Source organism: Neofelis nebulosa, chromosome 14 (genome assembly GCF_028018385.1).
Source record: "Neofelis nebulosa isolate mNeoNeb1 chromosome 14, mNeoNeb1.pri, whole genome shotgun sequence".
Taxonomy (NCBI): Eukaryota; Metazoa; Chordata; class Mammalia; order Carnivora; family Felidae; genus Neofelis; species Neofelis nebulosa.
Genome location: NC_080795.1, coordinates 75,622,531 through 75,634,913, shown reverse-complemented (window position 1 = coordinate 75,634,913; position 12,383 = coordinate 75,622,531). Strand labels below are relative to the sequence as shown.

At 45.0% G+C, this 12,383-nt stretch overlaps 1 long non-coding RNA gene across 1 annotated transcript in view; it reads left to right on the top strand.

Annotated features, from left to right (window-relative positions):
* Nucleotides 1–1,238: 1,238 nt before the first annotated feature.
* LOC131494679 (uncharacterized) overlaps nt 1,239–12,383 on the top strand; it is a 301,873-nt gene continuing 290,728 nt past the window's right edge. Inside the window, exons 1-2 of the long non-coding RNA XR_009253546.1 lie at nt 1,239–1,339; nt 2,596–2,718. This is a non-coding gene — a long non-coding RNA (uncharacterized LOC131494679). The remainder of the gene's footprint in view (nt 1,340–2,595; nt 2,719–12,383) is intronic.

The window sequence follows — 12,383 nt, the reverse complement described above, 5'->3', positions numbered from 1 at the left end:
CTGAATGTGCACTCAGTCCCTCCTGCTTTGTCACTCAGTTCTGCCCCGTTCTGTGCTGTCTTTATTCCCACACAGCTTCTACCCTTCACTGGCTTCGAGAAACTGAAAATTACATTCTGTCAGTTTAGCAATCCCTGAGATGAGAGAGACCTTTCCCAGTCGTTCCAGCCCAAGTCTCAGGATGGTCTTCACTGGGCAGATCTGAGTCACGTGATGAACACTAAGGCAGCCGCTGTTGCTGGAGGTGGGGGGATGGGGTTTACCCAGGGTCTGGCTAGGCTGGCTGCATGCCTCCCACCCGCCGAGCTGTGTAATCAGCCCCAAGAGAGGCATGTGGGCTAAGACAGGGGGACTGGAAGGAAGGGTCTCTCATCAGAAGAGATCTGCAAGGAAGGCGGATCATCAAACCCGCCCTCCTGCAGCTCCCTTAAGTTTTTATGGGTTTCCACATTCCCATCCCGTGGCCCTTGTGGTGGGGCATGCGCCTGGCCGACTGCGGGGGGCCGCGAGTTCATGGCCCCCGGCAAGCTCAGGACACGACCGATTTGACAAGTCGTATTTAATGCTGGGCTTGTAAAGAAGTTTCTCATTTTCATCTGACAGTTTTTATGATGGAAGTCAAGCTCACTCGTTCATAATTGACAGGATTTTTATTCATTTTGGAGAAGTTACAGCTTCCAACGGCTTGCAGTTTGCAATCTATACAGACATTTTCTGTTAACCTCGCAAAGCTGGAGAACTTGGCTTCGACATTTTGTCACCAGTCTTGTCAATTTCTAGACAGGTGACTTCACCCCAATCTCGTCGGGCTGTGTCTCTCCTTAAATTTAAGAGTTATTTCCTTGGACAAGGCCGGTGCCAGAGGCTTGAATATTGTTGTTTGTTGACTTGTGTAATGTCTGGGAAAATGATTTTCTCACTGTGATGTGAAATTGACTTTTCATCTTGGGTACCCAGCTGCCCCAGCTCACATTTCCCGTGTCTGGAGGCACACAAATCCATTCGGGGTATATGTGAGCTTCAGGAATCAGATTGCTTACTGGTAGAGTGCTAGAGAGCAGTGATCGATCTCTGAGATAGTTTTGAAAGAATTATTCGAAAAGTTATTCTTAATACTCTATCATTCCAAAACACAATGAGGTGTAATTTATAACCTTGAGGTTTTCTCTTCACAGTGTTGGGGAGGGGGCCGGGGGGGATCTCCTTTCTGCCCCTAAATATCCCACCATGTTTCTCTGTTATAGCACCCTACACACCATCCTGGGAGTATTAATGGGTTGTACTCTCTCTATATATCATGAACTTCTCCAGAGGACTCATTCATTCAACTATGAATTTGGTGAGCATTTTCTTCAAGCTTGGGTAAAAGCCACATGATGGCGAGATGGTTGGGGGTGTGCTGTAGGGTTTGGTTTGGAGGAAGGTGGGGACCAAGAGCCGGCCCTGGGGAGAGTAGGGTTTGGAATGAAGCCCCGCAAGGCAGGCAGGACATGTTCAGGTCGCCTTTGTGTCACATACGTGTGCTGGTGTGGGTACACAGAGGCCATCAAGTCATGGAACCATCCCTGGTGGAGCTCAGTGTCAGGGTGGGGAGACAGGCAAGTGAATACCTGCAACAGAGCACGGCAAGCAGGGCTCTGGCCCATGCTGGGTAACCTGTCCCCAGGTTGTCCATCAGGGATGACCCTGCCATCTTAGGAAACAACTGAAAATGGACAAGGGAAGTTTGGTTATCCACAGCGATTGGATTTTGAGTGGCTGATGATGTTAGATGTCCTATAATGCATGGGACAGACCCACTAGATGGTGAGCAACTCCACCCTGAATGCCAGTGGTGAAAAGAAGTAGGTTGTCTTGTGGGTATCATGAGGACGTGCTTCCTGCTCACTGCGGTGTTCCTAGAGCTGGCAAAGAGTAGGTTCCCTGTGAGTATTCATTAGGTAAGGGAAACTAGATCGAATGGAAGAGCCCGCAGAGGGTGGAGGAGGGGACAGGCAGCCACTGGCAGGGAGGAGGGACTCCTGTCTTTGAGCCTTTTGCCGGGCACATGAGACGCGAGGCCTAGGCATCAAGACTCTTCTAGATGCCTCTTGCATGTGACGGTGAGCTTTCTTCAAGTCTTCCTTCCCAGGCGTGCACTGGCTCAGGGCTTGGGTGGGGCTCTGCCTGTGAGGTGAACCAGGGTAGGACTGGAGATGAGACCAGCTCACGTACGTAAATTTCTGGCTCCCTCCAGCACTTAGCTAGAGCAGCTTCTTTACAGATTCAGTGCAGTGTCTTTGTTAAGAACAGATGTGTTAGGGGGCGCCTGGGTGGTTCGGTCCGCTAAGCGTCCGACTTCGGCTCAGGTCACGATCTCGTGGTTCGTGGGCTCGATCCCCGCGTCGGGCTTGGTGCTGACAGCTCGGAGCCTGGAGCCTGCTTTGGATTCTGTGTCTCCCTCTCTCTCTGCCCCTCCCCCACTCATTTTCTCTCTCTCTCTCGCTCTCTCAAAAAATAAATAAATGTTAAAAAAATTTTTTAAAGAACAGATTCATTAGACTCTCTGATTCCAACTTTTGTTCCCTTCAACAACTCTTTGTTGATTATTACCAGGATTAAGGCATTGTTCTGGACTTTGGATACAGCAGAGAACAAAGACAGAGTCCCTGCCTTCAAGGAGCTCGCATTCTCGTTGGGGACACAGGCAGTGAACACAGAGTGGTACACCAGTGGCAGGTACTGATGGGGTGAGGAGGAAGGGATGGGGGCTGGTTCACATGGGCTCTCAAGGAGACCTCTCTAGGAGGGAGGAAGCGGGGAGGGGCAGGGGAATAACTGGAGGAAGGGAGCCCTGTAGAGGCAGCAGCATGTGCCTAGTGAACTTGAGGAGTGAGGAGGCAGTGACAGGGGGTGACATCAGAAAGGTGGCCGGAGGGCCTTCCAGGTCATTGTTAAGACCCTGCTTTGGCTCTGAGTTACATGGAGAGCCATCGGAGGATTTTGAGCAGAGGGGTGAACCGAGCAGGCTTGTTCTGAAAGCACCTTGTTTCAGTGGTCTGCTGCTGGTGGCTTCTTTGTCTGAGGTGACTAGGCCTTGCTTGTGCTGGTTTCACCTGAGCTCACCCAGCTGGGGGGCTGGGCTCAGCTGGGACGGCTGGCCCTCTCCTTCCATGTGGTCTTTCATCCAAGGAGGCTGCCTCTTCTAAGATGGTGGCAGCGTTCCTGGAGAACATGCGGTGAGTTTGTGCTTGCCTCCCAGGGCCTAAGTCACATTGCCAAGCCCAGAGTCTCCGTGGGACTGTGCACGGTGCGGATACCAGAAGACCTCGTTTACTGGGCGGTTAATGTAGCAGGCTGCCATTCCCGCTGCTCTCTGGAGAACAGACTTGGGGGAAAAGGAATTGGCAGAGCAAGGGGGCCGGTTAGGAGGCTACATAATAACTCAGGGAAAGTGGTACAGGTGAGCGGAGTGATGAGAAATAGCCCCGTTCTGATCTGTTTTGTAGATGGAGCCCCCAAATGGTTTGTTGATGGATGGGGCATGAGGTATCGCAGGGATGGTAGTTAAAAGTGACCCCACGATGTCTGTCTCTGGGTGACTCCAAGGGCAAAGTTGCTCTATGGGGAGCAGCATAGACTGGGCCGGTGGGGGGTGGGGTGGATTTTTGTCCATTGAACAGTGGGAGTTGTTTTGGACCCGTCCAGTTTAAGATATCTGTATTGGGTGTTGGTAGACTATACTCTTAAGGATTTGGGAGATGAGTCTGGAACGGAAGAACATATTTGAAAATCATCAGCGTATGGATGGTATTTAAAATCCTGAGCCTGGGGGTGCCTGGGTGGCTTCGTCGGTTGAGTGTCTGACTTCGGCTCAGGTCATGATCTCACAGTCCGTGAGTTCGAGCCCCGCATCGGGCTCTGTGCTGACAGCTCAGAGCCTGGAGCCTGTTTCAGATTCAGATTCTGTGTCTCCCTCTCTCTCTGCCCCTCCCCTGTTCATGCTCTGTCTCTCTCTGTCTCAAAAATAAATAAACGTTAAAAAAAAAAAAATTTTTAAAAAGAAAAAAAAAAAAAATCCTGAGCCTGGAGGGGCACCTCAGTGGCTCAGTCAGTTAAGTGGCTGACTTCGTCTCAGGTCATGATCTCACGATTTGTGGGTTCAAGCCCTGCATCAGGCTCTGTGCTAACAGTGTGGAGCTTGCTTGGGATTCTCTGTCTCCCTCTCTCTCTGGCCCCTGCCACTCATGCTTTCTCTCTCTCAAAAATAAATAAACAAACTTGAAAAAAAAAAGTTTTAAAGCCCTGAGCCTGGAGAACACCACCAGGGGAGTGAGTGGAGAGAGCAGAGAGGAGGTATGAGGACCGAGCCCCGATTCTCTAACATTTCAAGGTCGGGGAGATGGGGAGGGACATCAAGGTGACCGAGCAGGACGGGGAAAGAGTCGAGAATCACCGGAGACTACTGAAGCGTGTGTGCTAAGAGTGGGAGGGTGCCCGAGTGTATCAGACGCTGCTAATGAAGTGGAAGAAGACAGCTGAGCACTCACTGATCATGCGGTTAGGCTGTGTGGAGGTCATGGGTCATGTGGCAAGGGCAGCTTCAGGTGAGCAGAGCCCAAGAAAGCCTTGCTGTTCTGGTTTGGGAGAGAGTGGGGGCAGAATGCTCCCAGCTCTGCCTCCTGGTAAATGGATGTGCTTGGGCTCACGCACACCATACGTGGCTTAGTTTTCCTACCTGTCAAATGTTGACGATAATGGCAGATATTTCATGGGGACAGTGTGATAAATGGGTGCGATAATCCATATATAAAATGATGTACACACCGGCTGGCATACAGTTAGCGCTCGGCAAAGTCAGCTACCGTTATCAGTGTTCCATGTTTACTAAAAGCTCGTTTGATTGATTCATTCTTGACTGGGAAGGTCGTTGATTGTAGGAACGGGCCAAGGAGGAGGGATGTTGATGTTTCAGAGACGTTGGAGAAGAAAATGTATACCTAACCCATGTTGAGGGGCTTATAAATGCCCTTGATTAGTGGCAGGAGATCCAGGGACCACAGCTCTTGACGGTCTGGCATCTGAAAGATGTGCTGGGATCTGAGTCTATCATTTAGTTGATTCTTAACCTCTACTGGTCTAGATTTTATCAGCTCTAAAGGGGGCATATGATAGTACTCACTTTATATGAACTCCCTCTTGTCCCTGGAGTAAAACCAGTGGTCTTTAAGTACTGTCTGGCATCATGATGGTGGTAATGATGGTGATATTGATGAAGATTGTGTCAGCATTTAAACATCTCTTTCGTTTGCATCAACACCTATGGAAAGAAAGATACCGCTAGTCATCATTAGAATAATTGAGTAATTATTAGAATAATTACAATGTCTTGTATCTCTCCCCTGTGCAAGGCCATGTCTTGAGCCTGAGTGTTCAGGATGTTGATGATGAGGATGATGGACAAACTTCCTCTTTTCCCTGCAAGGTAGTTTTCAAGCTTCTAAAAATTAAGCTACCCCGCTGAGCCCAGGTTGGAATTTTACACTTGTGAGTAAATCTTTTGGGACAAGGTTGAAGGGAATTGGCAGCTGAGGCTCAGAAAACATGCCTTGCTATCCCCTTGGTTAAATTTATTTTCTGTCTAAATAGAAATCTTCAATTCTTATACTTTTTAGCCTGGTGGTAATAAATTCAGCATCAAGAAGAACATTTATTTGCAAGAGCGCCCCTGGTTTGCTGACTTGGCGGAATGGAGAAAAAAATGGGACATCGTTACACTATTTCTGTTTGCCACACTGTTGTTTCCATTTTCCAATGTGAATATAGACCCCACCTGCATTTCATTTGTTCTCTCATGCGTGTTCCATTTTTTCTTCTTTGCACTTCATCCTCCAGATTTAGCAGGGCTCTGTTGGCCATACGTAATATGTATTCCACATCGTTTCAATCTGTTAAGGCATTTTCCGTGTGCATTTCACGGCAGATCCTGATTGTAAATTGGTTGTAGAAACTTCATTGGCTTCCTGTCTGTGACATTTCTGATGGATGGTCCCTATTTATATAGAACAGCATGGCGTGTGCAGAGTTACAGGCTCCACGCCATGCTTAATGGATTGGAAGGAGAGAGCCGGTGGCCCCACTGTGAAGAGAATCATCCGCTTCCTTTGTGTACAGCAGTCAGAAAAGGCCAGTGATGGAGCACAGGCTGTGAAAGCTCTTGAGGCCGGCTCTGGTCGTGGTGACTCCACAGAGCCTTCCTGGGTTCCTAAAGAACTCAGTCCCAGAAATATGGAGGTAACCTATTTTGCGAGGGCTTTTGTGATTTGGGCAAGACTGCCCACCTCTCCGCCATCGTCCAGCTGGGGGAGAAATCTTGGAATAAGAGAAGAGGGTCAGACCTGGTGCCCTTTGTTGTCAAATTACTGGCTGAGGATTGGGGATGGGCATGGAAAATCTCTTTCTTCTGTTAAAGGCCGATGAGGTCAAGGTTCTGTTAGGAGGAGGAATATGAAACTCTCATGTAGACCTGCGGCGGGGGGGGGGGGGGGGGGGCGTTTATCAGGACATTAATCTTCATATTTGAGGGATTTCTTGTTTATGTTAGATAATTGGCACAGCAGATATGTATCCTTCTGTTGCAAGCACAACAAAGTGTGCCCCTCCAAGTGTCTTAACAATAAGGGGAATTTCCTGGCTCATGTGAAAACTCTAGGTAGACACAGATTCAAGTGTGGTTTGATTCAGAGACTTAAACAATCTCAACAGGACCCAGTTTTCCCCTCACTGCCTCTCAGCTTCTTTTTCTCTCCCCTCTTGGATGGATTCTCCCCACATGGTTACAAAATGGCTGCAGCAGCTCCAGCTTCATGTTCCTATAATTTCAAATCCAGTGGAACATGGTTTCTTTCCCAGAAGTTTCATTGTGCCTCAACACTGACCGGCTTGTGTTTTACCCATCACAGCAGCAAAATCAGGGCAGTTCTCTGATTGGTTTAGCTGAGTCACGTGTTCTATTTCTCGAGCCATGCATGGAGACTGTGCTGCCCCAAGCCTATATATTAAGAGTGGGGTCGTCTCCCAGAGGGAAACCAGAGCACTGTTAGCAGAAAAAGGATCACTGAGTTCTGGGCAGTCAAAACTGACCTGCTACCCACCATCCCTGGGGAGAAAGCTAACTGAAATCTAGAATGGAGGAACCCCTGACCCTATAATGTTCCTGCTTTCTCATTTCTGGACTCATCCACTCCAGCCAGAGATTTAGCAAAGGAGAAAAGACACATACCAGATGCTCAGTGAATATTTGTTAACTGAGTGAGTGAGTGGATGAATGAATGAACGTTACCACATATGTCAGAGGCCATTGAAATTTACGTAATATGTATTCCACATCGTCTCAATCTGTCACAATGTGGATTTAAGGATTTCTGAGGGGTGGACAGCATGCTTTGTCAATTGGGAAGAGTGCATTAATGAAGAGAGCGAGTGTGCTGAGGAAGGAGGAGAGAAGACAAGAGTACCATGAGCGTTGAAGTGTATAGGTAGAGGTTGACTCCAGAGTTTGGGCAGGAAAGCCTCTCTGGGCTTGGAATCTTGCATGTCATGGTGCGTTGAGACATGGTGGCTAGATTTTCAGGCCACATCATTGGATTTGCCACCCTCTGACTCTCTTGGATTGCTCCCATCACCAGTGTTTGAGTTTGCAACTGCTTAAAACTTAGTCAGGGTTGAGCGTGTCGTTGTTTGTTTCTGTGCATTTGGAATAAGGAGGAACTAGGCCCCTTCCCCAGTTCCCCTCATTGGCGAGGAGAGGTATTCTCTTCATCTCTCACTGTGGGGCAGAGGAGATCACAGCCGCGTGCACCTCCTCTACAAGGGAAGAGTACAGAGCACCCTCCCGAGTCCCCTTCCCTGGCAGAAAACAACCCGTATGGAGCCAAGGGAAAGACCGTCACACCCTTCCTGAGATTTAGAGCTGATTTAGAGAAGCAACTCAATGAAAGGTGGCGTGGGCTCAAAGAGCATTCTTACGGTCTTTCTCTGAGTTGTAGGCAGTCTTCACCTTCTGTGGTCGCTTTCTCGTTTTAAATAATGCGCACTTTCCTTATTACATTTGACACCCTTAAGTAATTTTCTCTGCGTGGAATTTGGCCTTTGGTTGCTACTCTCCTAATGATGGTTTGGAACCATTTCTGGAGGTCGAGGGACTGAGGTGTATTGCTTGCCAATGGCTGTGTGATGGAGAAAGAACCAGGTCTCAGCTGACTCAGTGGCAGTTGGTGGCAGGTGGCAGGAAGTGCTACCTTCCCTGCTGTCCCCCCCACTTTTGACAGAGAAGCAGTGCTCGCCCCTGTTTCTCTAATGCCAGTCCTCCTGAGCCAAGGGGCCAAGAAGCACAGCTGAGTCTCCAGACCATTGAGTTCCTAGAGTCTGTTCTCCTGGACCACTCTCCTCTCCGACCTCCTTGCCCATCAGACCACACTGCTTTTCCTGCTTCCTGCTTCCTCCTTCCTCCTTCTGCAGATGGACGGTGGGTAGTGCTATTGGGTGAGTACAGAGACACACACAAGGACTTGTTTTAAAACAGTGGGGCCTGAAGGGTTCACCCAGTGGCCTTGGGTATCACCTGTTTTTAAATGAACTTTTTATTGAAGCATGATATCCAAGTGGAAAAGAACATAAATCCTAAGCACAAATCTTGGTGAATTTCAACAAAGTGGATACCCCTGTGTGAGCAAAACAGACCCTTGATCACTATTGCCAAAAAATTAACCATGATCCTCATTTACCATCAAATATCTTTACCTGTTTTGGACTTTGCATAAATGAAATCATGTAGTGTTTATTTTCCCGTGTTTTTAGCTTCCTGGGCTCAACATTTTATCTGTGAGGTTCATTCATGCTTTTATATGTAGCAATAGTTCATTTTTTTAAATTTAAATTCCAGTTTTTCTCCCTCTCAGTTTTTATCTTATTTTTTCTTCCCTTCCCCTATGTTCATCTGTTGAGTTTCTCAGATTCCACATATGAGTGAAATCATATGATAACTATCTTTCTCTGGCTGATTTATTTCACTTAGCACAATACCCTCCAGTTTCATCCACATTATGCAAATGGTAAGATTTCATTCTTTTTCATCACCAAGTAGTATTCCATTATGTGTATGTGTGTATATATATATATATGTATATATATACACACACATTATATATTATATATATTATATATATTTCATTATATATATTCATATATATAATATATTTCATTATATATTCATATATATGTTTCATTATATATATTCATATATATAATATATATTTCATTATATATATTCATATATATAATATATTTCATTATATATATTCATATATATAATATATTTCATTATATATTCATATATATAATATGTGTTTCATTATGTATATTCATATATATAATATATATTTCATTATATATATTCATATATATATATATATATATATATATATATATACACGCACACACAAAATCTTTAGCTCTCAGAAGCTCAGCAGGGTCAGGCCTGGTTCATACTTGGATGGGAGCAATGGTTCATTTTTATTGCCACACCATTTACTACTATATGCATATATCACTATTTACTGATTTATTTATTTGGTTGTTGGACTTTTTCTCCTCCAGTACTGGAGTACTGTGAATAATGTTGCTTTGAACAGTCTATTGATTACATGTCTTGTGGTGCATAGGGGGATTTCTTTTTGTTGGGTATATACCTAAGCATGGAGTTTCTGGGTCTTAGGGCACACCTTTGCTTTTGTAAGTACTTGAAAACAGTTTTCCAGAGTGACTGTGTTACCATAAGCTCATGTCAGCAGCACAGTAAGAAAGTTTCAGTTACTGTATATACTCATCGTTTACAAAAAATTAAACTCTTCTGGTACGCTTGTAGTTGGTCCTTATTGTGGTTTTAATTTGCATTTCTCTGTCACCAGTGGAGAATCTTTTCGTGTGTTTGTTGGTCATTTTAATATCTTCTCTGTGGGGTTGCATTCAGTTCTCTTAACCATATTCTATTGGGTTATCTGTATTTTTCTTACTGATTTGGAGTTTTCTAGTTATACTGGACATGAGCCCTTTGTTGGATGTACATACTGAAAATATCTTATTCAGTGGTGATTTTTGACAAAGCTTTAAATCTTAAAAATGTCCAATGTATTATCTTCCACTTAGTGGTTACTGTTTTTCGTGTCCTGTTCAGAAAAATTTTGCTTCTTTCAAGGTCATGTTTCTATTCTCCTGTATTATCATCTAAAAGCATTATTGTTTTATCTTTCACATTTAGACGTATAATTCATCTGGAATTGATTTGTTTATGGTGTGAGGTATGGGGTCATGATTTACTTTTTCCTTTATATGGTATCCTACAGTCCTAATATCATCTATTAAACAGAATAAAATGTCTCATCTTTATGGTTCTGCATATTACTTTTGTCCTAAATCAGGTGACTTTATATTTGTGTGGGTATTCTTCTAGACTCACTATTCTGTTCTATTTGTCTTCTTCTTCCTTTTTTTTTTTTTTTTTTAAAGTGTTTATTTTGGGAGAGACAGAGCATAAGCAGGGGAGGGGCAGAGAAAGAGGGAGAGAGAGAATCCCAAGCAGGCTCCATGCTGCCAGCGCAGAGCCCGACATGGGGCTAGAACTCACAGACTGTGAGATCATGACCTGAGCCAAAATCAAGAGCTGGATGCTTAACCACCTGAGCCACCCAGGCACCCCCATTTGTCTTTCTTCTGTCCTTGTACCAATATCACACCATCTTAATTACTGTAATCTTGATAATCTGCAGTCTGAGTTCTTCAACTTTGTTCTTTTGTTTTTTAAGTTTTTATTTACTTACTTTAGAGAGGCAGAGACAGTGCAAGTGGGGGATGGGCAGAGAGAGAGAAAGAGAGATGAAGGGAGAGAGAGAATCCCAAGCAGGCTCCTCACTGTCAGCACAGAGCCCAATGTGGGGCTTGAACCCACAAAGCCGTGAGATCGTGACCTGGGCTGAAATCAAGACTCAGATGCTTAGCCAGCTGAGTCACCCAGGCACCCCAACTTTGTTCTCATTGAAGATTTTCTTTTCTATTGTCGCTGTATGTATTTCCATATAAATGGCAGAATCAGCTGTCAGCTAATTGACTCTTGTGATTTTTGATTTGCTCTTAAGCTTGTCCAATTATTTTATTTCAGTTTTCAATTCTAAAATTACCATTTGATCCTTTTATATAGAAATATAGGACTGAGCATACTGATGATAAATCCATTTTATGAAACACTGTTCCATGGAGGGAAATTTGCCAGTACACACCAAAAAACCTTAAGTCCATGAATGCTCTTTAACTCAGAAGTTTCCATTTTACAAGTTTAAGGGTATTATCATATGTGTATAAATAAATATTTATAAATATGTGATTTGCAATTGTTGTCTGTAGAAGTTAAAACAGTTGGAGATCCAAATGTCCATCATCAGCGGATCAGCTGTAACAATAAGGGCACCGACAACAGACTACCATTCAGCTGCTTGAAATGACTGATCAAAACTGATGAAGCAGGGCACCCGGGTGGCTCAGTCAATTAAGCCTCTGACTTCAGCTCAGGTCATGATCTCTCGGTTCGTGAGTTCTAGCCCCATGTCACGCTCTGTGCTAACAGCTCAGAGCCTGGAGCCTGCTTCCAATTCCGTGTCTCCCTCTCTCTCTGCCCCTCCTCTGCTCATGCTGTGTCTCTCTGTCTCTCGAAAAATAAACATTAAAAACAAACTGATGAAGGGATAAAAAGTGTGGTATGTCTATACAATGGAATGTTACTCAGCAATAAAAAGGACAGAAGTACTGGTACAATAGATGCTGTAACACGGATGAGCCTTGAAAACACTATGCCACCTGAGGGAGGCCAGCTGGTCAAGAAGACCACATATTGTGTGGTTCCACTTACATGACTGGTCCAGAAGAGGCAAGTCCATAGATAGATTCTCACTGACATATGTTTTCCATGATTTTTTGTTAACAGAAAGTAGCGGGTTATTAGGAGGAGCAAACTGCATTTGGGTCTCAGTCCTGCTGTTAATTAGGTAGCCCCTGGAAATTCATAGTCTTTGCCTGAGTCCCAGTTTCTTCATCTGTAAAACAGAAAAGGTGCCACACGCCTCATGGGGTGTCATAAGCATGCAATGTAGTAATGAACTTGCAAGTACTCTGTAAATGAAAGGGTTATGTATTTGCAGGATTTTATTGCGTGACCCACGTGACCTGTCTCAGAGTCATTACTTGCGAATTTTTGTTTTATATTTTGCAGTAGATTTTGTTTAATATTCTCTGGGTCCTTCCATTTGTCACATAGAAAGTGTTGGTCAGGGGCGCCTGGGTGGCGCAGTCGGTTA